This window comes from Otolemur garnettii, unplaced genomic scaffold (assembly GCF_000181295.1).
Source record: "Otolemur garnettii isolate 467f Iridium unplaced genomic scaffold, OtoGar3 scaffold00007, whole genome shotgun sequence".
NCBI lineage: Eukaryota > Metazoa > Chordata > Mammalia > Primates > Galagidae > Otolemur > Otolemur garnettii.
In genome coordinates this window covers 1556770-1557747 of record NW_003852402.1, presented here as the reverse complement: position 1 = coordinate 1557747, position 978 = coordinate 1556770, and positions in this window count along the sequence as shown.

Sequence of the window (978 nt, the reverse complement as noted above, 5' to 3'; positions counted from 1 at the left end):
TGTCTGGCCAGTCCAGGCTGTGGGGGGAATGTATGGGGACAGCCTGATGCCAGCAATGGGAATCAGGGGAAGGGGTCTTGGTGGAGTGTGTGTGCACACGTGTGGTTATGCACACGCGCGTGTGTCTGGTGTGCACGCCCACACATCTGTGTGAACCTATGCCCATTTTCACTGTCATGTGATGGGGTCCAAGGAAGTGCCATATGGGATTCCTGACCTACAGGGGCCACCAAGGTCCACCCAGATGCTCAGAGGGCATCCGGGCTGGGCTGACCCACCACAGCACCCAGCACAGAGGCCAGGCTCTCCTTGTGCACGGGCCCAGCGCCTCCCCTGTCCCTGCTCTGCCCTGTCCGGCGCCTCCCCGACCTGCCCTGCCCTGCCTGACTGCTCCCTGCCCAGTGCAGACACCACCGTAACCCTTCATCCTGGCATGTAGGAGGTGACTGCTTCAGCACCCTTGCTCTAAGCTGACTATCAGATTGAAAACCAGTGTCCACAAGGAATGCCAGGAGGTGAGGTCACCAAGAGTCCCCAGGTGCACACCTGGGGGCCCTCCACCCAATGCTCCCTGGGTAGACCTTAGGTCAGTCTGTCCTGTGGTCTAAGCAGAGGGTGACACCATGGCCTAGCAGGGCTGGTAGTCAGGACTACTGTGGGCTCTGCACCCACCCCCAGAGAGCCATGGAGCAGCCCTGGGGACAGAGACCCCATGCAGCCCCCAGCCCCCACCCATATTCTCCCCTGAGGGGCTAAGAGAGGCTCCCCAGAGGGCCTGGGGGAAACCACAGGGAGGCAGACACAGGAGGGAGTCAGGAGAGGGAAGGGAGTGGGCTCACAGCAGAGAGCCAGCAGCATCGTCTGGGATGCAGGCATGGAGCTGCAGGTGTGCAGGCTGCCCAGCACAGGGCCTGGGGCTCTGGACAGTGCCTGGCACCCCATGAACTCATCCCAGCATCCCCCTGTGGTGTCTTTCCC